Genomic DNA, 26016 nt, shown 5'->3' with positions numbered 1-26016 from the left:
TTGACTCTGACACAAGAGTCAGCAGAAGCAAAGGGTTTGTGGAAACCTAAAGCCCTTCTCAACCTCAGGTACAAGAGTACCTTTTTATAATCAAATCGGAATCCTTCTCCATTTTGACATCATTCTTTTTCTTGTAGTATGAATCCCTTTCTGACCTTTCTTCAAAGGGAAGTTGTGTGGCTCTGTCCCTAAAAACTCTATTTGTATGGTTTTCCATTATAACCCATTTCTGTAAAGTGAGGATCCTATTATTATGACAACTAGTATGGAATTATCTAGAGTCCATTAATTTTATCAGGTTATTGTCTTGCAATTAAAGTGGTGCCCTTGTCTCTGGCTAGTTGGCTCAGTGATAGAACATCAGCCCAGTGTGTGGATGTCCCAGGTTCAATTCTGGGTCAGGGCATACAGGAGAAGCACCCATCTGCCTCTCTCCCCTCCCCCTCTCGCTTCTCTCTCCCTTCATCTTGCTCTCTCTCCCCCTTCTGCACCATAGCTCAATTGGAGTGAGTTGGCCCCAGGCACTGAGAAAAGCTCTGTTGCTGAGCAGTTGAGTGATACCCCAGATGGGCAAAGTATCGCCCCCTAGAGGGCTTGCCAGGTCGATCCCAGTTGAGGCATATGCGGGAATCTGTCTCTGCCTCCCCTCCTCTCAAGGAATAAAATAAATAAACAAACAAACAAACAAATTAAAAAGTGATGCCCCTTTTCCTCCCTTCCTTTGTCTCTCTTCCACCACCATGTGTGGTTCACTTAAATAATTTCTCCTAACTTGGTTAATTTAACTCTTGTTTCTTTGAGCTAGGCTTATGCCTTTTCCCAGATTCTTTTTTTGATCAATAGTTTTTTCTTGCAGTATCTAGCTACCTCTTAAAAGTGTTCTCTTAAATTTTTATCTTATAACTCTTGATAATTAATTTTCCCCATCTGTTTTCCTTTTTTTTCTTCTTGTTATTACATTGCTGCTTTAATACATAACCCTCCCAGGAATAGCCATATCCTCTATTACTAAAACTCCCCGCCCTTAACCAGGTAAACTTGCAACCTCTTATCCTTTCTCTTCAGGGTAATCTCCTTTTAACCAGGCTCAAGTACTGAATTCATAAATATCATTGTCCCACTGCCAGATAAAGCCATGGCTTCTTCATTCTATTGTTCCAAGGGTTGCCATGTTATTGTGTCCTTTGAGATTTATTGGGTCCTCTAATTATAACTTTGTGCTATTTTTGTAATAGGCACTAAGGTTCAGGGTACTTCACCAAATGCCACATACTGGATATTTCTTCCATTGGGGACCACTTTTTTTCCCCTGGAAACATGGATGTAGGGAAGCACCCATTCCAAGGAAACCAGTTCTATACAACCCTGTCTAGACCAAAAGAATTCCACGTGCAGTTTTCAAATGTGTCCCTCCTCAGGGAATCCAAGACCTACTATTCAAGATCGTTACTGAAATTTCTAGTCGAAGGAATTCTTTGCTTCCATCTCCAAGGTAAGCCACATTACAACACATTCCTGATCATTGGTCTCATAACCAGGTTGTAGTTTATTTCACTGGATCGCCTGTCATTCCTCTGTATTTCTGAGTTTGGTCCCAGATAACCCAGAACGTAATCTGTGGCCACATGAGCCCACAGCCCTGTAGACGTCATTCCCTAATGGGTCTCCTATAACATTGTCGATTATGTAGCCAAAGTACAAGTTACCCCAACAAGCAGGAGGAGCAGCTTGGGTTATCACAGTTCACAAACGAGAGAGCAAGACCCAAACACCTTACCCAGCTGGGTCAAAGGTCAAAGCTGAAACCGTTCAGTCCAGGCTTGGTTTCAGAGAGTCCATTCAAGTATTTCTCGTGAATGTAGAGCCTCGGGAGATTTTAAAAAAAATTATTTTTATTTATTTATTCATTTTAGAGAAGAGAGAGAGAGAGAGAGAGAGAGAGAGAGGGAGAGAGAGAGATATAAGGGGGGAGGAGCAGGAAGCATCAACTCCCACATGTGCGTTGACCAGGCAAACCCAGGGTTTAAACCTGTGACCTCAGCGTTCCAGGTTGATGCTTGATCCACTGCACCACCACAGGTCAGGCCGGGAGATTTTGATATCTAAATGTTTTCATTTGTCTCTCATTTTTACACTTGGTTTATTTTTGAATTCTAAGTTTGGTTAAAATAATCAAAGAGTAAAAGAATATGCTTCTAAAACATTTATTTTGTATCCCTTGTTAGACCTGCCTAAGCCTATATATCAGGGGTCGGGAAACTTTCTGGCTGAGAGAGAGCCATGAACGCCACATATTTTAAAATGTAATTCCATGAGAGCCATACAATAACCCATGTACGTTATGCATTATCCAATAAAAATTTGGTGTTGTCCCAGAGGACAGCTGTGATTGGCTCCAGCCACCCGCAACCATGAACATGAGTGGTAGGAAATGAATGGATTGTAATACATGAGAATGTTTTATATTTTTAACGTTATTATTATTATTTTTTAAAGATTTGTCTGCGAGCCAGATGCAGCCATCAAAAAAGCCACATCTGGCTCACGAGCCATAGGTTCCTGACCCCACTATATATGATAATATGTCTTTCTTTATGGGTAGAAAGTTAGAAGGGGGCTTTAGGGATGGGATCATAGAAAGAGAAGGAACAATGAAGTATAATTGCACTGTTTCTTCTGCTTGTCTTTATTTGGTAATTCTGTGGAACAAAATAGACACACACACATATACATACATATATGTCATATAACTGGCAATTTACTATTATAAGGTCTACTGGAAAGTTCTGTCCGTTTTTGGAATAAAACAAAATACAAATTTTTCTTACCATCAATGAGGAGTCACTGCGCCACTTCAGCTGCAGGTGGTGTAAAGTACCAAAAGCTGCAGAATTAATATTAATATTTTAAGAGGCTTGAAAAACATTTTATTAATTTGGGTTAAGGTATACAGAGAAATTTTGAGAATAATCTCTATACTGTGTGATTGGCCTAAAACCAGGATGGCCCTTGGCATTGTATTGTAAATGCAAAGGGGAGGAAAACATGGATTCCCAGACATTCCACCACACCTGTGGGGAAAGGGGTGAATGGCTAGCCAGGTGCAGGGAGAGAAAAGCCAAAATAAACCTTTTCTTATAGCAATGAGCCATTTGCGGGTATTTGTCCCCATGGAAACTACCTCTCCTATGTAAATGCATGTGGTTAATGTGTGTGACTCTGGACAGAGAGATGGTGGATAACATTAGAGAATATAGGAATGCCTTTTAATATGTAGAGACATCTTTCTACCATTGTGTTGACTTGTAAATTTTGTTTTCTCCAAAGTGATGTATGGCTTGCAAATTGAACATGGTCCTATCATGTTAAAGGGCATATGACTATAACCAATAATGATGAAGAACACCTAACTGCAATTTTTGCTTCTGTACTTCCACTTGCAAAACTATAAAAACTAGGTAGAACAAAGGGCCGGCACACTCTCCCTCAGATTTCTGTCGGAGCTGCTGCCGCTTGGCCAAGCTAGACAATAAAGCTTTGGTGTGGAATCAACGGATTTTGTTCATGTCTTCGATGTTTCGAGTCCCTCCGGATTAGGCTTAATAAACTCTGTCCCAGTTCTAAGTTCCTATTCAGGGCCTCTAAAAGGCTGTGTTAAACAAATTGTTCCAGGGGGTGGAGTCTATGTACCTGAGAGCAGGTTCTGTTAGAAGCCAGTGGCTTCATTATGGGCCCCTAAATATTTGTGAAAGCCACATGGAGGTGTTCAGATTAAGCAAAAAGTCAGATAGACCAGGGATCAGATGTTGCATAAGATGAAGTTGAAGAGTAGCTATTCCTTCAAGAATTGATGAAACCTCTACTGTGGCATTTTTCTTACCTGACACTCCTCAACATGGCGAGGTTCCGAGGGGATTCACTTTTGTCCTGGGCCAGATGCAACTGCAATTGCTGAATATGTCTTAGCCATCTGCTAAAGTCTAAGTCTGCAGACTGAGCTCTGTGCCTGAGTTTTCTTCCCTGCTCAACAATTCCTATTGTGGTTCTCAGCATATAGTCTATGGTAGGTAGTCAATATCTGAATAGCTGTCAAAGAAAATATGTATAATTCTATTAATAGAACCTTCTTAGGTCAGTAGGATAAACTGTTAAAGTTCTAGCAGCCAGAGAAACATTCTTTTTTCTTTTTTGTGACAGAGACAGAGAGAGAGAGACAGAGAGAAGGACAGATAGGGACAGACAGACAGGAAGGGAGAGAGATAAGAAGCATCAATTCTTGCCTGACCTGTGGTGGCGCAGTGGATAAAGCGTCAACCTGGAAACACTGAGGTTGCCGGTTCAAAACCCTGGCTTGCCTGGTCAAGGCATATATGGGAGTTGATGCTTCCTGCTCCTCCCCCTTCTCTCTCTCTCTCTCTCCCCCCCCTCTCCTCTCTAAAATAAATAAATAAATAAATTAAAAAAAAAAAAAAAAAAAAAAAAAAGAAGCATCAATTCTTTGTTGCGGCTCCTTAGTTGTTCATTGATTGCTTTCTCATATGTACCTTGACTGGGGGGCCACAGCAGACTGAGTGACTCCTTGCTCAAGCCAGTGACCTTGGGTTCAAGCTGGTGAGCCTGCACCCAATCCAGCGACCTCGGGGTTTTGAACCTGGGTCTTCTGCATCCCAGTCTGACACTCTATTCACTGTGCCATCACCTGGTCAGGCCAGAGAAGCATTCTTTCATTTTAGATGTATTGATCCCACCACCTGTCATGCATATTGAGTCATATTTTGCAATTTTTCAATACTGATGTGATTCTCAGAAAGGTGTGTGTTTCAGAACTGCTAGGATGCTTGCAAGCTATTCAATCCCTGGACATCAAATCACTGTCAACCTGAGCTCATTAATGTGAATTTCCTGTTAACAGTGAGCTTAATGCCAGCCTCTTACATTTTTGCCAGTCTTTAACTGTCTGACCACTCTTATTTATATCTTCCCTGTTGGTCCACGGAGAGAAATAAAAGAAGACATAAGAATAAGAAAGATGGAAGCAGACATAGGATAGACTACTTTTTGGTTTCCACTTTCTAAAGTCTGCGGTCTTGGAAACCAAGTCAACAAGCCTGTGCTTTGTTTAACCAGACTCAATTCTACAAGAGAAGATTTAGTAACCCAAACTCGAAATACCTCTGGGTTTGTGGTGAAAGAGATGGGGAGGACGCTGACAGGGTCTGGTCTAGAATAGTGTCTGATGCTTCTATCCTAGTGGCTCAGGGAAAACATTCTGATATTAAGCCTTCTTTACTCCTTGCCTCCCTTCTCTTTCCTTTTGAGGTAGGACTGTGAAACATGCCACCTCAGCGAGACTGATTCTGGCTATGGTTGCAAGGAAAGAATAGAATTTGAACTTGCCAAGAAAAAAAAAAGAGCGACACATTACAGGCTCTTACTCACTAATTTATTCATGAATGAATGAAATATGTAGTGAGGGTCCATTATGTGCCAAGCACTGGTTTAGATGCTGGCGATATATTAGTGAATAAAAATGTATAGAAATGACTGCTTTGATAGAACTAATGACATCCAAGTCATCATCAGAAGGCAGGGTTAAGGCTAGGCCTTCGGAACCAGGGACTCAAATCCTATCCTGTGTACTAATGTGTTCAGAAACTCATGGCAAACTGGTAGGGGGCGGGAGGAGCCACATTTGGGGCTAGGGTTCAAAGAGCACTTCAAGAATTTATATCATCTTTTAATTTATTCATTTGTCACTGTTATTTATTTATAGTAATGTAGGAGAACTTATAAGCTTTGTCAGTGTTGTTCATGAGCACATTTCTTAATGGGATTAGAAAGGAGACATTAGGATTTATTAGCAAGAATTACTTGAGACAGATACTGCTTAATTATTTGAGCCAGCGTTGCCCTTCTGAATCAGGCTGACACTTGGAAACTGTTCCAATCTTCCATTCTTAGGTTGAAATAGCCAATCAAAGGAAGTAAAAGAAAAGGCAGTTTTCCACTCCAAACGATATGTATCTGTCATTGATAAATGTAACGTTCTCTCCTTGAAGACTTTGTAACCCTGTGGAACAGATGAGTGTCATTAGGAAACTCAGCACGTTCATTAGGGACATTCACTCAGCCAATGTCTTAAGACACATTTGCACAAACTCATGTTAGGAAGTCTTTATTTTTATTTTTTTAGTAAAAAAGGGAATATGTTATTTTCAGAATAGGTTTTGTTTGGTTAGTTTAAGCTATTGTCTGTCTGTCCACTGGCTTCTTTCTCTGGCTAGGATCTGCAGATGTCTTTAGCACTTCTGGGAGTTTTTACCTAATTTTTTCATCCGCTCCCATTCACATTTCCCAAAGTTTATTTCTCTAATTGATTTTTGGTGTGATTTTTTGCGTTAGGTTTTCCTAGTGTGCCTGTTATAAATATTGGCAAAGTCGCCTCACAAAGAACTGAATAAAAAACACATAAACACATGTATCGACTGAGAACAGCCTCTTCTTACTTTCAATCCAATTGCCAAGCTGTCTTAACCTGGCATTTTAAAATCACCTGGTGATTCAAAGCCCCTTTGAATTAAGCTAGGATCATTAAGACGAATATAAAAATCTCTTGGCATTTTTCACAGCAGTTTTCTGAACTGTGTTGTACGATTCCCATCCGCGGTTTGGACCTTAACTGGAGATGCAATTTTTTTAGACAAAACCAAACTTTACCTTTGTTTGAGAAGAAGGAAGATGCGGGAAGCCCTTTCCTGGCAGCCTAGCCGGTGCTATTTCCAGCTGTGAATGTTTGCAAGTGTTTCACATTTCCTGTTTACAGCGCTATCCCTCATTCCTCCTTGGCTCCACTGTGTGAAAAAGAGAAGCAGGCAGACACCCCAGGATTCTAATAAGCTTCTCTGCTTTTTCAGTGGTGTGACTTTTCTTACTGTGTGGAACAAGATAGCAAAATGAAACAAAGCAACAAACACATTTCCACCAACAAAATCTGTAAAACTGTGCAGTGTAAACTCCAGCTCCAGGAATCTGCATTTAACCCGCATGAGACACTCATCTCCTGCCTCTTAATTTCGGAGAGGACAGATTTATTTCTCTTTGGTGCTCAGTCTCTCTTAGGTTCCAAGAAGGCTATTGGGTTTCAGGTAGAGAAAATATTTTGATAGCGTATGATGAAGAGAGACTTATGCAAGATTGACTTTATTTGTGTGCATGCCCTGAAAAGATGGGCTCTTACCTCAGAGATTATAATCTGAGGAGCTGAAGGTAAATATCATTTACAGAAGGACTGTGACTCCCTCCCCTTTTTTTTTTCTTCTGAAGCTGGAAATGGGGAGAGAGACAGACTCCCGCATGCGCCCCACCGGGATCCACCCGGCACGCCCACCAGGGGCGACGCTCTGCCCACCAGGGGGCAATGCTCTGCCGCGACCAGAGCCACTCTAGCACCTGGGGCAGAGGCCAAGGAGCTATCCCCAGCGCCCGGGCCATCTTTGCTCTAATGGAGCCTTGGCTGCGGGAGGGGAAGAGAGAGACAGAGAGGAAGGAGGGGGGTGGGGGGGTGAAGAAGCAAATGGGCGCTTCTCCTATGTGCCCTGGCCGGGAATCGAACCCGGGTCCTCCGCACGCCAGGCCGACGCTCTACCGCTGAGCCAACCGGCCAGGGTGTGACCCCTTTTTTGTTCTTACGATTTACATGGTTTATGGGGTTAAGCAGAACAAAATGAATGAAGAATGCAGTGCATTTGAAAAGGCTACACAGTGGTGGGCAATGGTAGGGTTACAGTTGTGAGTATGTGAAACACAGAGTTTATTCTTGTATTATTATTTATTAATTATTGCATTATTTACTTGTATTACAACTGTAACCCTACTTTTGCCTACCCCATATATAATTTTTGGAGAGTTTTCCTCTCAAAGAAGGCTCATATAACTATTACTTCAATAAAAGAGGTAGAGTCGATGATTAGTGAATTAATAAAAATTCAAAGAAATGCAATTACATTTAGTAAATGAAAAGAGATGCAAAAATGTCTTAGTGGAGCCAGATGTGGTATGGATTTTACACAGAGTGTAGAAACTATCTAAAAATATGTAGATAAGAATATCACTGTTTTCAAGAATAAGGAACTCTCACACCAAGCAATCTCAGCTGGTTCTCAGATGAAAATGAGAGAAATTTCTTTAGGGAAAGTGACTAAGAGGATCTGCTAAATGTCACCTTTTGGGGGAGGTTTTCTCCATTTCTCTGCAGTCACACCATCTTCTGAGTGCTTTTATGATTTTACACTTATTTCCTTTCTACCTGTATTAGTCAGCTCAGGCTGCTATAACAAAATACTGTAGACAGGGAGGTTTAAACGACACATTTAATTGTCACAGTTCTGAGGTATGTCTAAGGTTAAAATGCAAGTTGATTCAGTTCCTGTTAAGGACTTTCTTCTTGATTTGCAGAAGGCTGTCATCTTGTTGTGTCCCCCATGGGAAAGAGAAAGCTGGGTCTCTGTCTTCTTCTTAAAAATCCACTAATCCCCTCATGCCCTCATTTCCCTAATTACTTTCCAAAGCCATCATCTCCAAATATCATGACATTGTTAGATGCTTCATTATTAAATTTTAGAAAGACACAATCCAGTCTGTAGCAATACCACTATTAAAATTTTTATTTATTTATTTATTGGTTTTAGTGAGAGAAATAGGGGAAGTGAGACAGAGAGAGAGAGAGAGAGAGGAACATCAATCTGTTCCTGTATGTGTCCTGACCAGGAATTGAACCAGCAACCTTTGTGCTTTGGGATGTTGCTCTCAACCAATTGAGCTGTATCAGCAAGGGTGATGCTTTTATTATTATTTTTTTTAAACAAGTATTTCTAGAGTGACATAGAGGATGGGGTCTTTTACTCAGTATTTTTTAAAAAGAATTTTTATTGATTTTAGAGAGAAGAAGAGGGGAAAGAGAAAGAAAGACAAAGAGACAGGAACATAGATCTGTTCCTGTATGTGCCCTGAGTGGAGATCCAAACTGCAACCTCCAAACTTTGGGACAACACTCTAACCAACCGAGTATCTGGCCAGGGCTCCTATTTTTGTTTAATCACTTGTTTCTTATACTAGATAGTGAGATATTTCAGAACTGAGAGTCTATCATATCCTTGAATACAGTGGGAACTTGAGATACAAGTTTAATTCGTTCTGTAACCAAGCTCGTAAGTCAGTCAACTCATATATCAAACAAATTTCTCCCATTTAAAATAACTGAAATAGATTTAATTCATTCCAGTCCTGTGAAACATCCCCAAACCATCCTAAATTATGAAAAAAAGACATGTTTTTAATTAAGAAACACACATGTATACTTTACCAATGCATAACAAAATATATGAAATAAAAGAAAAAGGTGTTATTTAGTACTGTATTCTTACCTTGAAGACAGATGAGTGCGGCTAACAAAGTTGAATGGCAGAGGAAGAGGGAGGGAGGGAGGGATGCAGGCACTGTAGACACGTAAACTAAAACTGCACTTTCTTAACACTAAATATAAACTAAAACTGCATTTTCTTTACTTTAAACAAAACTAAAACTGCACCTTCTTTACTTGAAACCACAAAAACTTAATTATAAAAAAATGCACTTTCTTAACTTTATACTTAACCTAAGCTTAATATTATGTATTTTTCATTTAATCATCATCTGGTTTTGCCTTTTTGGCTGCACTTTCAGCACTTTCACTTGCAGGACTTTTGAATAAAAATCTATGCAAAGAGATTTGCTTTTGCCTGCCTTTTAAAATGTTACGGAAATGTGACAAACAAGTGTCATTAAAAAGTGCTGAAGCTGCCTGACCAGGCAGTGGCACAGTGGATAGAGCGTCAGACTGGGATGCAGAGGACCCAGGTTCGAGACCCTGATTTCAGTAGCTTGAGCGTGGGCTCATCTGGTTTGAGTAAAGCTCACCAGCTTGGACCCAAGGTCGCTGGCTTGAGCAAGGGGTCACTCAGTCTGCTGAAGGCCTGTGGTCAAGGCACATATGAGAAAGCAATCAATGAACAACTAAGGTGTTGCAACAAAAAACTGATGATTGATGCTTCTCATTTCTCTCCGTTCCTGTCTGTCTGTCCCTATCTATCCCTCTCTCTGACTCTTTCTTTGTCTCTGTAAAAAAAAAAAAGTGCTGAAGCACGACCAGTTGATTCTGACTCGTATCTCGGAATTTCGCTTGGATCTTGAACAAAAATACGGACCGAGTCGCAGCTTATATCTTAAAAAATTTGTGTTGGTCTGCTCGTATCTCAAGGTACCACTGTACTCCAAACTTAGGTTTGCCCCAGGGCCTTTGCACTTACAGTTCCCTCTGTCTGGGTGCTATTTCCTTAAACATTGTTTGCTCTCTCACTTTTTTCAAGTTTCTATTCAAAGGTCACCTCTTCAGGCCTCCCTCATCACTCTGTCTCTTCATTTCCCCATTATTCTCTAGCTCTTTTTCCTAATTTATTATATTTTTTGCTCCATAAGACGCACTTGACTATAAGACACACTTAGGGTTTTAAGGAGGAAAATAAGAAAAAAAATATTCTGAACCACATGATGTGTTAAAATATTTAAAATATTTAATAAAATACCATATTTTTTGCTCCATAACATGCATGGGTATTTTCCCCTCCATGTTTTGGGGAAAAAATGTGCATCTTATGGAGTGAAAAATATGGTACTTTTTCCATGGCACTGATAATTATTACTTATTTACACATATATTGTTTATTTTCCCCATTAGAATGTCAGTTACATGAGGGTAGCGTTCTTGTTCTAATTACCACAGTATTCTCAGAACAGAACTATACCTGGCACTGTTGTATGGAAGAAAGAAAAGGAAGGAAGGAAGGAAGGAAGGAAGGAAGGAAGGAAGGAAGGAAGGAAGGAAGGAAGGAAGGAAGGAAGGAAGGAAGGGAGGGAGGGAGGAAGGGAGAGAGAATGCAAATTTCCAGTCTACTTAGAATGGCAGGTGATCTAATCTGATAAATAGTATCTGGTTGAAATTATGGTAATTTCAGTGATGAAGGAAGAAGGAAGCAGTCTACGTTAAGAGATTTTTTTCTTGGGTTTTGTAAAAGACTCAGAAAAGATTTTTTTTTCTCAAATGGAGTTTCTTGCTACATGGAAATTAGTGTGAATTTAGTTGGCAATGTATTATGGAGGTAATTACATATTTTCTTTAAATAATATAGGAAAGTTCTTTGAATCTTTTGTTTCTGTATTGCTTGTATCTTGCCAAATATCTCTGCACAACCTCCTTTGTTCAGCGGTGTATATTAGAAGGGCTCAGTGGCAAGACGCCGTGCTCATGTTACGGAGGGTATGAAGACATCCAAGGAGAGTTCATATCCTCAAGCAGTTTCTGATCTGGCTGGGGAGACCAGATTTCTGCTGGGATCACCTGAGACCGTATGTGTGGGATCAAGAGCTAAGATGAGCACTGCAGTCTAAAAATACTGTCGCGTCAGAGGAAGAAAGCGAGGCTCGAGGCCAGCAAGGTAAGAAAGCCGTGGGAAGTAGGCTCTGCGCCAGGGGTCCCCAAACTTTTTACACAGGGGGCCAGTTCACTGTCCCTCAGACTGTTGAAGGGCCCAACTATAAAAAAACTATGAACAAATCCTTATGCACACTGCACATATCTTATTTTAAAGTAAAAAAATAAAACGGGAACAAACACAATATTTAAAATAAAGAACAAGTAAATTTAAATCAACAAACTGACCAGTATTTCAATGGGAACTATGCTCCTCTCACTGACCACCAATGAAAGAGGTGCCCCTTCCGGAAATGCTGCAGGGGCCGGATAAATGGCCTCAGGGGGTCGCATGCGGCCCCATAGTTTGGGGACCCCTGCTCTGCGCCATGCCATGAAGGGAAGGGAAGGTTCTGCTAATGCAGGAAATTAGGGAGGGTGGGCAGTAGGATTCACTGTGCAGGGGCGGGAGCACCGGGTGTGTGTAAGGAACCAGGTGGGCAGGGTGCTCTGTCCTTGGCTGGTACATCTGAGTAGAAGCTATTGCCTCTCCATCTACTTTAGAAAAGTCATCTCGTGGTGGACCTGGCCACCCAATTTCCTTTCCAACTTTTGTGGTTACATTGGAGCTGTGCTAACCTGAGACGTTATTTGTCCTTTTTACCTATTTTTTTTTCTATTTTTACCTATATCTATTTTTCTATCTATCGATATAGCTATCTATCACAGGACCCTTTCTTTTCTAGATGTGGATGGAGCACTTGTCCCAAGTATGTGATATTGGCCTCCATCATCCATAGTTTCTTTGGAATTCTACCGCTGTTGGTGGGAAAATGACAGTTATTTAATATATATATATTATATATATATACTAGCACTCACGTGAGAGAAAGACAGATAGAAAGAGAGAGAGATAAGAAGCACCAACTCATAGTTGTGTCACTTTAGTTGTTCATTGATTGCTTCTCATTTGTGCCTTGACCCAGGGGCTCCAGCTGGGCCAGTGACCCTTGGTTCAAGCCAGCGACCTTGGGGGTGCATACTCCCACTCTCAAGCTGGCGACCCTGCGTTCAAGCTGGTGAGCCCTTGCTCAGGCTGGTGACTTCAGGGTTTCAAACCTGGGTCCTCAGTGTCCTAGGTCAAAACTCTACCCACTGCATTTCCACTGGTCAGGTGATGACGGCTTTCTTAATCCCTGTCTCTAGAGAGGTGATGTGGGGAAGTAGCTCAGCCAGGGAGATCACCTGGTGTGGGATTTCAGGTTATGGGGTATCTCAAAAACGAAGAGATTTTTGTAGGGACCAGTGAAAGTTACGATACTTTAGGAAGCTCCTGCCATTCGGTGATTCAGGGCCTCATAAAGCCAGCTGACTCTAAAGCCAGCTGGACCAAGCTCTGTTGGCACATGCCTCTTCCGCCATGGAGTGTTAAAGCATTTCTTAGCCAGACATTGCATTTTTTCCTGATGAGGTTCTAGATGACAGATGTTCCCTGAATTAAAAAATAATAAGCCAAAATGGTGGGATCCTGATAACATTATATGGAGTGAAATAAGTAAATCAGAAAAAAACAAAACAAAACAAAAATAATAAGCCATGGCTGGTCGCTATTTTACCTTTTCAACAAAGCAGAGGAAATGACTATTTAATTTTAAAGCAGAACCACTAACCCTGTACATTGTCACCTGGGATACAGGTTGGGTGATTTAGGTGTAATTTGGGCTTCAGTGACGATGTTGAAACCATAAAATGGCTTTGCTTCTGGATTAATGGCTTTGACAGGGAGGTTCGCATACTCTGTCACCTGTCCCGATTTGCCTCTATCTCTGCACCGAGGGAAGCTTTTCTGCTTAGGGCGACATCTTGCTCTTCTCACTACTTGCTTCCAGCTTCCTGGCTTCCTAGCGAGAGGTGAGTGATGCCCATGAAAATGCGGTTCCTCTGGGCGGTTCCACATGCCACCGAAAAAGGCAACAGATAGGATTCTTAGAGATCATGTAGAACACACTGTCTCACCTGCATCTGCTCGTGTCAGAGGCAAGTTGGTGGTTAAAAACATCCTTCTGCCTATTCGCAAACTTTTCGGTGTGGGAACTTGCCTTGCGGCAAAGGGGAAGGCAACCAAGAGCCAGGAGGAGATGCAATTCTCCTTATTTGACACTGCGGGAGGCTGCTGCAGAAATGATCACTTGGGGAGAAAGGTATTTTAAAGAAATGAGTCTTTGAGAAGGGGACAGTATTTTATACTGACATTTCATATTGAGGATTATTTTCACTCTCTTGAACATTTTTCCTGCTGTATTTTCCGTGACACTATGATCTCGGTTCACTGCCTATTTCTCCATCCAATTCTCAGCCTCCTCCCCCTTTTCCCACCCCCAGAGAACAGGTGTTCCTTCAGTCCTCAGCATGGGATGCCTCTACGCTCCTCCTCCTCCTCCTCCTCTCTGCCCGGGTCTCATTTCCTTCCGTAGCCTCAAGTATCACCAGTGCGCGAATGAGTCCTTGAATGTCATGATCCTCAGTTCTGAGATTCTATCATTTATCCATTCACTCCCAAACTGAAACTCACACCTTTCTCTCTCTGCTGAGCCACAGCTGTGTGTTTACTCTGGCCTGGTGGACGTTTCTATCAGGATGACCTATAGTTATGCGTTCATTTCTGTTTGCCAGTTTCAAGGCTGGTGGCAGGTAGCTGGCTGATTCTGGGGCGTTGACACGTGTTGTTGGAAGAGCACAGTTTTGTTTGATTGATGTTTAACATTCACCCCCCAGTTTATTAGAGTCTGCACCAATCCTTGACGTTGTATACCTGCTACTTAGCATATTTCTGTTACGGGTCTCTACCTGAAGATATTTGAGCTTGGGACTCCAGCCATAGAGTTGTTTTCAATTTGTCTTTCTCTCTCCCCATACCCTTCATTGATGCCCGTCCTCATCACCCTAGGGAAGCAGCTCCCAAGCCCAGTGTAAATCATTTCCTCAGTGTCCACCAAGTCCATGCCTTTCTTCTCACTCCTCTGTCACTCCGTTATCTGAACTTCTGCAATAGAATCATGGTTCTGTTCTGGTGACCTGCATCAAATCATTCTGCAGGCCATACCCAGATCTAACAGTCTTAATTGACTTCACATTTAGACCATAGTAAGTCAACTTGCTTTATCCTGATATTCTAGGGAAGTCCATAGAAACCACTAACACTTGTCCCAGCCACCGTTTGTCTACTTTTCAATTTCTCTTATACTTGAGCCCAAATATATTACTCACAGTTCCCTGGGCATAACCTGCACTTTTCATTAAAAAATTTTTTTTTGATATTGACTTCAGCGAGAGAGAAAGGGAGAGAAAGAGAGACAAGAACATAAAGCTGTTCCTGTATGTGCCTTGACCGGGGATCGAACCGGCAACCTCTGAGCTTTGGGATGATGCTCTAACCAACTGAGCTGTCCAGCCAGGGCTAACCTGTACTTTTCTGCCTCTGCATCTCTACTCCAGTCTTTGCTCTCCAGCTCTGTGTTGACATTCTGTCTGCCCTGTAAGACAGACTCAGCTCAATAGGGAGTGTTGGGGACTATAGCAAGCCGGAGAGCCTGAGTTGGTTTAAAGGGGCACCCACTCTTCCACTCTAGATAGATATTTTTTAAAATTTATTTATTTAATTAATTGTGTTTACATAGATTCTAGGGTCACCCCGAAGGCACCCCCCCTCCCCCTATTCCCCTGAACATCTCCCTTGCTCCCTTCCCTACAGCGCCCTCCCCCCTTCCCTTCAGGTTTATCCCATCCTATCATCCCCTTTCCCTCTGTCCTCTTTTCCTCTGGTCCCTTTGATCTCTCCTCTGTCTCAATTCTGTTCCTCAGTTCTCATTATTCCTTGGGTTCCTCAAATGAGTGAGGTCATATAATATTTTTCTTTCTCTGCCTGGCTTATTTCACTCAACATAATAGTTTCCAGGTCCCTCCATATTGTTGCAAAAGGTAATATTTCCTTCTTTTTCATAGCCTTATAGTATTCCATTGTATATATGTACCACTGCTTTTTAGTCCACTCGTCCACTGATGGACACTTGAGCTGTTTCCAGATCTTCGCTATTGTGAACAATGCTGCCATAAACATGGGGGTGCATTTCTTTTTCTCAGTCGGTGATATGGTGTCCTTGGGATATATTCCTATAAGTGGGATGGTTGGGTCAAAGGGCAGTTCCACTTCTAATTTTTTGAGGAATCTCCATACTGTTATCCACAGTGATTGCACCAGTCTGCATTTCCACCAGCAGTGCAGGAGGGTTCCCCTTTCTCCACATCCTCGCCAGCACCTATCGTGTGTTGTTTTGTTAATGAGCGCCATTCTGACTGGTGTGAGGTGGTATCTCATTGTGGTTTTAATTTGCATTTCTCTAATGATTAGTGATGTGGAACATTTTTTCATCTGTCTATTGGCCATCTGAATGTCCTCTTTGGAGAAGTGTCTATTCATTTCTTGTGCCTAAGTTTTGATTGGACTGTTTATCTTCCTGGTGTTGAGTTTTACAAGTTCTTTATAAATTTTGGTTATTAACCCCTTCTCAGACGTATTGTCGAATATGTCCTCCCATTGTGTGGTTTGTCTTTTTATTCTGTTCATATTGTCTTTAGCTGTGCAGAAGCTTTTTATTGCCAGCTGGAATGTGGGTCTAGAATTTTCAGATATGATTTTGGAAGACAAGACAGAATTTCATGTGTTTCTAAATATTCCAGACTTTCAATGTTGGCAACATATTTACAGAAACTATTTTTAAAAACTATCATGTGAGCTGAACCAAACCCGTGTCCAGGCCCCATGATCCAGCAGGTTTCCACGGGCAGCTCAGGCTTCAGTCATACGTGAAGCTGTCTCGGATTTCCTCATCACCTATCCTTCCTTCTTCCTTTGACACCAAAGGCCCTTTGTCTGTCTTGCCCTGTGGTACTTACCTGCTTTGTACGTGGGTGACTGCTATACTGATTTTTTTTTTTTTTTTGCATTTTTCTGAAGCTGGAAACAGGGAGAGACAGACAGACTCCCGCATGCGCCCGACCGGGATCCACCCGGCACGCCCACCAGGGGGCGATGCTCTGCCCACCAGGGGGAGATGCTCTGCCCCTCCGGGGCGTCGCCATGTTGTGACCAGAGCCACTCTAGCACCTGAGGCAGAGGCCACAGAGCCATCCCCAGCGCCCGGGCCATCTTTGCTCCAATGGAGCCTTGGCTGCGGGAGGGGAAGAGAGCGACAGAGAGGAAGGCGCGGCGGAGGGGTGGAGAAGCAAATGGGCGCTTCTCCTGTGTGCCCTGGCTGGGAATTGAACCCGGGTCCTCTGCATGCTAGGCTGACGCTCTACCGCTGAGCCAACCGGCCAGGGCTTGCTATACTGATTTTCACCTTACCATGCAACCCTCTTGACATCTAAGACTGGATCTTGCTCAACTCTGTCTGTCAATCTCAAATTCGGCCAGAAATGGAAAGATTGCTTTGCATGCATGAGGCATGTGCTAGTAGGTACCTTTTTCAATGGACTGCACAGTGATAACTTTGCATTATATATTCCTAACAATTACATCCCAATAATGGGAAGACCGACATATTTGATGATGAATATGTATATAATCTTCCCAATCCTGGCCCTTTCACCAATATTTTGCACTTGTTTTTGATGTACGCTGCTTTCTAGATGGGAAATCTACTACTTAGGGAAATACTTCACATTCATTTTTCCCAAGTCTATAATTATTTTTAGTTCACCTAGATTCTGGATCTCTATGTTAAGAAAAGTAGGCTTGAAGTTTCCATATTTCATCTTTGCCATTAAAAAAAGAGGGTTTGTTTTCCCTATCAGAGTGTACTTTCTGGTGGGGAAAAACAGGGCTTAAATTCTTATAAAACAGTCTTAAAATGTATTTCTTGATATGATTTTAGATTTGAGATCCCCTCCCCCATTAGCTTGGGCTATTTAATGGAGTTTCCGACTCTGAAACCCAGAACTGAAGGTATTTTGAGGAGAACCTCCTATGAATTTATTTTCTGCCTCTTTTGCTTTATTTTTCATAAAATGAAAAATGAGAATAATAAGGTCAAACTTCAGTGCTTTGTATCGGCATTAGAATTCAATAAAATCTCATGTCTTATAAAGTACAGAAAAATAAAGGGGAGGCTTCCTGTAGCAGAGGGGAGAAGAAGCACCAGACGAAGGATGCTGTCCCTGCCGGACGAATGGCCGATCGCAGCCGCTGAACCCTGTCTCCCCAGCCTGTGCCGACTGAGAAACGGAAACGCCACACAAGCCAAGGTGTTTGCTTGGGCCGTGAAATTCCACACGGTTACCCCAATGCCAAGGCTAACAGCCGAGAGAAACCTGAAAGTAACGAAATGTGATTGATTACACTTGGGAAACACAACAAAGCTTGTTGAAACTAGTGTAAAAATAACATAACATATAACAGCCCCAGAAATGATCATGGTGTTGAGCCCAGGACATGTCTGCAGTAACTCATGTATTATTGCTGATTGATTTGGTCTCTTGGCTACATTTGCTAGGAAGTCTCTCTCTTTCTTTCTCTCTCTTTTTCTCTCTCTGTGTGCATGCATGTACATGTGCTCTGCATACTGATTAGAGATTTAGTTACTTTGGCTGGCAAAGGCCGGAAGGCAAAGCCTATAACTGATTTGTAGAGCGTTTCTTTCTCCTAATTGACCAACCACGGTACAAATCCCATTTTGTGAATGTAGAGGCTTTTGCCTAAACATCAAGAAATATATGTAGATCTTTTGGTTAAAGTCAAATTCTGGTCCTTTTACATGCTATAGTCCCACCCTCATCTCCTAGGATATTTTACAAAGGTTGAATTCTTAACATCCACTTCTTTTTTTTCTTTTTCTCTTTTTCTTCCCAGAGCTGCCTCCTTGTGAACCAGGCTATTTTTCTGAAGGAGGATTAGGTGTAGATTCCTTTCAATAGACAGACTTGGTCCAAACATCACTAGGCATGTTTCTTTCGTCTTGTATAAGCAACTGTACTTTGGTTGCCAGTAATAGATGTGGATACTGACTAACTTGATAGAATTAAAGGAAAGGCAGAACAATAAGGTACCAGAAGGAAACCGGAAGTTTTCTAGGAATCTAGGTGATGAAAACAAACATTCTTTTTAGGGTACCACTGACCTGGTAAATCAACTCCGACAGTCTTCTGTTGTTAGGTTATACCTCCCGAGGTACACGGATAGTGACGATGGAGATGCAAGGTAAGTGGTTACGTGCTGCTTCTTAAAACCTATGCACAGACCAGCACATGGCCATCTTCATTCACATTCATATGCTGGAGCAAATCACAGCGCCAAGCCCCTCACCTGGAAGGCTGTGAAATATTTCTTGCCTCTAGTAAGAAGAACAGCAAAGCCACATGACAAAAGGCAAGGATACAGAGATGGGGTAGATAGTTAAGGTCAATCCTTCTTTTACCAGTGAACTAATGAGAACTCAATTCTTGTTTTCTTGAAAGAAGGAACTCAGTCAACAGACAAAGTGCATCAAACTAAAGAAGAATTGATCGATCATGAGAGAACACACTCAGAAGGGACTGAGTGGGCAACTCAGGAGGATGAGTGCCTAATTAGTTATAGCACTTGGGTATTTATGGGCCTTTACTTCCTGCGCTTTCCGTATTTCTGCTTTTCCAGCTGCTCTCTCTTGCTTAGCTGCTTATGTGCTTAGTACTGTATACATGCTATGTGGCCGAGACCGTATCAGGGAACTCATGAACACAAGTCCTTGTGTGGTGATTCCTGTTCTGGCTTAAAGATTTATCTGGGCCCTGGCCAGTTGGCTCAGTGGATAGAGTGTTGGCCCAGCATGCAGACGTCCTGGGTTTGATTCCCAGTCAGGGCACATGTGAAAAGTGACCATCTGCTTCTCTCCCCCTCCCTCTCCTTCTTCTCTCTCTTCCTTTTCCATATCCATTGGCTCAATTGGTCTGAGCATTGGCCCTAGGCACTGAGGATAGCTCAGTTGGTCCTAGCTTCTGCCTCAGGTGCTGAGGATAGCTTGGTTCATTCAAGCATCAGCCCTGGATGGGGGTTGTTGGATGGATCCATCAGGGTGCATGTGGAAGTCTGTCTCACTATCTCTCCTCCTCTTGCTTAAAAAAAAAAAAAATTTATCTGAACCCTGCAGATGTGCAGAAATGCACAAGGGCAATTTATTTCCCTCCCCCCCACTCTTTGCCTGTCTCAGCTCATGTCTAACTAGCTACCTATCCTAACAATTCAATCTTCCACAAGGTCATTCCATAAAAAGAATATGGAGTCATGATATCAAGAGGGGGAATGGCCTGACCAGATGGTGGCGCAGTGGATAGAGCATCGGACTTGGATGCAGAGGACCTAGGTTTGAGACCCTGAGGTCGCCAGCTCGAGCATGGGCTCATCTGGTTTGAGCAAAAAGCTCATCAGCTTGGATCCAAGGTCACAGGCTCGAGCAAGGGGTTACTTGGTCTGCTGTAGCCCCATGGTCAAGGCACATTTGAGAAAGCAATCAATGAACAACTAAGGGTTCGCAATGAAACACTAATGATTGATGCTTCTCATCTTTCTCTGTTCCTGTCTGTCTGTCCCTATCTATCCCTCTCTCTGACGCTCACTCTGTCTCTGTAAAAAAAAAAAAAAAAAAAAAAGAGGGGGAATGGATGCAAGACAAGTAAACAAAGGTCTTCAATGGGATAATGGAACCATTTATAATTTGTCTTGTACACTGGGAGTGCCTGCAGAGGTCCCTTGATACATAATATTGTGAGTATGAAAAGAAGTTCTGGGTAACTTTTGGAGAGCAGAGTTTCCAGCCCGTGCCTGGAACTGTGAAGAACTGTTTCTCAGGATGGACAGTGGGGAGTGCTCCTGGAATTGACCCTGTCAGTCTTTGGGAATGGGAAGAAGAAGTTTGTTCTTCTAGCTGTCATGTCTGGTGTTACAGAAGGCAGGGGCTCAGAATCAAGTGTTCCCCAGCTCTTAGAAATGTGCTCCTGACATCTGAGTGCTCATCTGATGTAGTCTTCCCCCTTGAAGTTTGCTGTTGGTGTACATTTTTAACCTGATTTCCCCAGAGATGTTAGAATGACAAGAACGACCACAGTATGGGCACACATATCCTTCATATATGGTCTGGTTTATCTATTACTGTATAACAAGTAACCCCAAATCTTCCTGGCCTCAAACTCCCATTATTGTGCTCACGGATTCTTTAATTCATCTAGGGAATGTCAGAGATGGTTTGCCTCTGCTCCATGATATCTGGGGCTTCAGATGGAAAACTCAATTACTGAGGGTGATTGACAACTGGGGGCTAGTGTCTTCTGAAGGTTGAAGGTTCTATCACTCACACACCCGGTGATTGATGCTGGCTTTTGGCTGAAATCTTAACCCCTGGACCTATAAGCCAGGACCTTTCTACCCTTCCTCTCTATGTAGTCTGGGCATCCACTCCACACAGTAGCTGGGTCCAAGGGTGAGCATCCCAAGACAGGGAGCCAGGTGGAACTGTATTGCCTTTTCAAACCTACTCTCTGAACTTGACTTTGCAGTGTCCTTTCCCCAGCATTGTCTTCTTGGAGGCAGTGACAAAGGCCTGCGAATTTCAAGGGGAGGGGAATAAATTTTACCTCGCAATGGCAAGGTAATGGGAGAACATTTGGAATCCAAAACATTAATGCTGCTAGCTGTTTTTGGAAAATACAGTTTGCCACGGACTGCCATCTGGCCACAACAATACACATTCCTTCCACGTATTCACTTTCCCAGCAAATATCCCTAAGGTTTCATCTGATTATGGCCTCAGAATGAGACTCGAGGACCAGGACTCTGTCATCTAACGTGGACCAGGTTGGGGAAGGGCTTGACGCAGGCGCAGAAGTCTCGTGCCCTGCTTTTCTTTGGATCCATGTTTCGAGACCATGTTTAGGTCTGTGTTCTGTTTTCTCTTCTATAAAATGGGGACAGTGATCACAGTATTGACCTCACTGGGAAGTGGTGATAATGAACATAGTTAATGCATATCTCACACTTAGAACAGCACCTGGCATATACAGGAAGTAATAATTATTATCCTTGAAATCTCTCCATTATTTGATTTATTTATCTGTTTATTTCTTTTCTTGAGAAGCAAGGAAGCAGAGAGACAGACTCCCACATGCGCCCAACTGGGATCCACCTGGCAAGCCCCCTACCAGGTGATGCTCTGCCCATCTGGGGTGTTGCTCTGTTGCTCAGCAACAGAGCTATTTAGTGCCTGAGGCAAGACCATGGAGCTATCCTCAGTGCCCAGGGCCAACTTGTTCCATGGCTGTGGGAGAGAAAGAGAGAGAGATAGAGAGAAAGGAGAGGGGTAGGGGTGGAGAAGCAGATGGTCACTTCTCCTGTGGCCCTGACCTGGAATTGAACCCGGGACATTCACACTTCTGGCCAATGTTCTACCACTGAGCCAACTAGCCAGACTCCATTATTTGATTTATATTAAAAAAAAGCAAACCATGTTAAATGTAATAATGTGTTGAAGAAACACATAAATGATGATCTCCCTCTTCTTCTAAAAACAAATATATAAGCAAAGCAAACAAACTTCAAGTTTCCCCTTTTACCTAGCTTATAAAGTCCGAAGCCGTGATCAGGGCATTCAGAGCCCTCCGCAGCCTGGCCTCAACCCACTGTCTGTCTCATCTCCACCTTCTCATCTCCACGTTGTCTAGACTTCATTCACACTGGAATGTCCTTCCCCAAACGCGTCCTGTATGTTAATGTCTTTCTCCCTTTTCTGACACTGCCCTCTCTAGGAGAGCCATCTCACCCTTCTCTGCCTGTTAAAAATCTCTTCATTTTTGAAGGATTTATAAAACACTTCCTCTTTGAAGTCTTCTGTTTTCCCCAAGTTAGAGCTAGTGACTATCCTCCTCAGCCCTGATAATGCTTACATAAACAAGAAAAAAAATCCCCAAAGTTAAATTTTGTCGCGAATTCCCTTTATCTTGTGTTACGTAATTAGTTGTACAGTTGCACTTCTCACTCTCTTGGATGCCACGCTATTATTTTTGTCCTGCAGTTTTTTAAAAAATATTTAGTATGAGAATTTCCAAACGTACAGAGAAGCTGAAGGCACAGAACTGGAAACGCAACCCGCAAACCTACCCCTTGTTTTCAACATTTGTTATCACGTCACATTGACTTTATGTGATGTGTATTTTATTTCCACTGAGTCATTTAAATGTGTCAGATATCATGACACTTTATCTCTAACTATTTCAGCACAGAGCTCACAAAATGAGGACAAACTACCTCATAACCATCGTGCCATGATAACACCCAGGAAAATCAATAGTGATTCCCGCAGGTCAGCTAATACAGTTTTTATCTTCCGTTTCCCCGACTGAGAGAAGATCATGCCTTCATTCCCATTTATAGCATAGTGGAGAATATCACTTTCTGTTGAACTGAAGAATATGAGTGCTGCTAATGTCATTAGAAGCCTTTAGGAGCCTTTCTGGCAGAAAATGAGCCTTTTCCAATGTGCTTGTTACCATGATACTTGTTTCTCTATGTTCTTAGTCTTAGCTTTGATCCCTTGGCCCCGTCCCTTAACACTCTAACGCTATGGAAATGAGACTAAGTGGTTTCGTTTAGAGTTGGAAATTTCTGGAAGATTGAGTTGCATTTTCATTCTATTGGCACCACAATCCTGTTCACTTTTCTGAGAGTTCTACTGGGTTTTTTTTTTTGCTTGTTTGTTTTCTTTTTGTAAAGTAACAGTCTTGAAGACTGTGACAATTGAGTCACCTCTAATCTGGTGATTGTTTTAAACTGGTGGATCATGCAGAGATTTTTGCCTTTCTCCTTTCCTTCTGTCTGCCTCCAGGCCATTTCAGTGACGAGGATTTTCAAGAAGCTAAAAAGGCAAAAAAAAAAAAAAAAGAGAGAACTGAATACCATTCCATTATTTTGTTGGCAACACTGGTCAGAGCTGGTAGTGACCGAGTCTCGAGCAAAATTTAGGTTTGTAAGATAATAGCTGGATTTTCCTTTACCAGAATCTACTTGTTCCATGTGGTGAGTCACTTTTAAATAAAGCACATTAAGGAACTTAAGGAGTTTGTACCAGTACAAGATATGGCTTTATAAGAAAAGTTGATCAAGCCTGACCAGGTAGTGGTGCAGTGGATAGAGCATCAGCCTGGGATGCTGAGAACCCAGGTTTGAAACCCGGAGGTTGCTGGCTTGAGCATGAGCTCATCTGGTTTGAGTGCTGGCTCACCAGCTTGAGCATAGGGTTGCCAGCTTGAGCATGGTATCATAGACATGACCTCATGGTCACTGGCTTGAGTCCAAAGGTTGCTGGCTTGAAGCACAAGGTCGCTAGCTTGAGCCCAAGGTTGCTGGCTTGAACAAAGGGTCACTGACTTGGCTGGAGCCCCCCAACCCCCTCCATCAAACCACATATGGAAAAGCAATCAATGAACAAGTCAAGTGTCACAACTATGAATTGATGCTTCTCGTCTCCCTTCCTTCCTGTCTCTTCATCTGTCTCTCTCAAGAAAAAAGGAGTCGATCAAGAATTGTTACTGCCGCTAATGGGAAAGAACTGGAGTCTGTCATGACTCCAGAGTCACGCTGGCCATTCCATGTGCCCAAAGCTAAATGCAGGTCTTTAGTTGGGGTCATAATTCCTTTCTCTGCCACTATTTTGTCACTTTCATGACTTTGTGACTTTGTATGACATGCTGTAAGCACTATACACAAAATATACTAGAATTATTATATTTCCGCGGGCATGCTAGTAAAAATGGATGTTTTTTGTTGTGTATTTATAAAAGCAAAGGTTGTAATCAGGCTCTGCACTGTTGAATCACTGACTCTAAAACTTTTGTCTTAGTTGCTAAGGCATAAGTTCTGGAGTAAAATGTACTACAGTCCTCTGAGATTAACTTAGACTCATATAGTCTATCCCAGAAAAAATACTGTCGTTGGTGTTTATTCAGGTCCCATAAATCTTGATTTTGCTTTTCAAGTTGTTTTCTACTATTATTTCCCTTTCTTGTAATTTTAGCAAAAATTTGAGCTTTGAATTACGGTACTTTGAGTTAAGACATTGTTTCTAGGCCCTGGCTGGTTGGCTCAGTGGTAGAGCATTGGCTTGGCATGTAGAAGTCCCAGGTTCAATTCCCTGTCAGGGCACACAGGAGAAGCACCCATCTGCATCTCCGCCCTTCCCCCCTCTCTTTCCTCTCTATCTCTCTCTTCCCCTCCCACAGCCAAGGCTCCACTGGAGCAAAGTTGGCCTGGGCGCTGAGGATGGCTCAGTAGCCTCTGCCTCAGGCACTAGAATGGCTCCAGTTGTAACAGAGCAATGCTCCGGACAGGCAGAGCATTGCCCCCTGGTGGGTATGCTGGGTGGATCCCGGTTGGGCGCATGCAAGATACTGTCTCTCTGCCTCCCACTTCTCACTTCAGAAAAATACAAAAAAAAAAAAAAATGACATTGTTTCTACCATGTAGTAAGAAGGGGTAAGAAGTTGAGCATCTCATGAACTGTGGGACACTGAGAAATTCTCCAGGTTTCCCTAATTGGACTTCCCTAATGGAGCTTAATCATTGTGTCTATAACATTCCCCATGTGCTGTTAACTTGGTTTAAGTACATTACTGAAAAAATAGTAATGATTTTTGGATTATCCAAGTTATAGATCCTCCCGACTTACAGTTCTCATTATTAAAAAAGAACTGTCAAACTTGTGATGTCTCTGACGTTGAAGGCTACCCTAGGTCAAGGTTATAGAACATTATGGCCTTTTCTCTCTTCTGTGAGTAAACATACTTTAATTCACAAGAAAGAGGAAGTCTAGTTTGTTTCTGCCAAGCCCTATGCTAGGGACACAAAACAAACCTATCAAGCTCTGAGTGATTGTTCAACTCTTTGAGTTTCTTACAAGAATATGGTCTTTAAAATTTTTGTACTCTCTTCCTAGAGAAACATACAGCTTCTCTGATGGCCTGCTGTTTTCTGGGGTCTCCCTCAGTTTTGATCTTCTTAAAACTCCCTTATTCATTCAGCAAGAAACTATTTTGAGCTATTACTATTGGAGCTTGACCTTGCAAATGACAAAGATGAACTTAGTGGTTTTTCAAGCCTCTTAATCTCACAGCTGAAGTCTCATTTTGAACCTAAATGAACATCAGATTGCTCCAACTCTAGTGATGTATGACCCGGTGAATACCATTGGTCACAGGATCAATGGGGGTCAACAGAAAAGGTATGGTGCCTCCAGTGTTTATTTTTAACATTACGTACAAGTAGTGCTTTGAAGATAAAAAGCCTTCTCTTAGATCTCCAGAGCCAAGGAAGCTCCAATAGAGAAATCTGATATGAGAATTGCACTGTCCTGACTCCCAATTATATGATCCTTGTAAGGTATTTTTCCCTGCTGAGGAAGAAGGAAGGGGCGTAGCCACAAAGTGTGGATAAGCAA

Source organism: Saccopteryx leptura, chromosome 10 (assembly GCF_036850995.1).
Source record: "Saccopteryx leptura isolate mSacLep1 chromosome 10, mSacLep1_pri_phased_curated, whole genome shotgun sequence".
NCBI lineage: Eukaryota > Metazoa > Chordata > Mammalia > Chiroptera > Emballonuridae > Saccopteryx > Saccopteryx leptura.
This window is presented reverse-complemented; position numbering follows the sequence as displayed.